Raw genomic sequence first — 435 nt, forward strand, 5'->3', positions numbered from 1 at the left:
ACCCTTACCAAGAGGAAAGTAGCCACTGAACAATTACAGTACTGAGTACAGTAACCCCTTAGGTGAAGAAGAATTGTTTGGTACCTACTTGTTTTGGGTTTAAATCCAACCCTCCACTGAAGTCGAGTGAACTACTTCTCGGGCGGGTCCATATTAATCATCTAACGAAACATTTTCATTATAACTTATACAATTATTTGATTGTAGCATCTTCCAAATCATATGATCTTGTGAAAATTAATGTCTTTAGTTTCTTCTTAAATCCAATTGCTCCCTTTAGGTCCTTCATTTCAGTTGGCAGTTTATTATGTCTAGGCGCACAGTAGCTAAAAGCCCTTTCACCAAATTTGTTCTTGGTTCAGATAGCCTATGTTTGTCAGTCATGTGTCTTATGTTAACATTTGTTTCTAGTTTTAGTTTGTTCAGGCATTCTTT

The sequence above is a fragment of the Palaemon carinicauda genome, chromosome 5 (genome assembly GCF_036898095.1).
Source record: "Palaemon carinicauda isolate YSFRI2023 chromosome 5, ASM3689809v2, whole genome shotgun sequence".
Taxonomy (NCBI): Eukaryota; Metazoa; Arthropoda; class Malacostraca; order Decapoda; family Palaemonidae; genus Palaemon; species Palaemon carinicauda.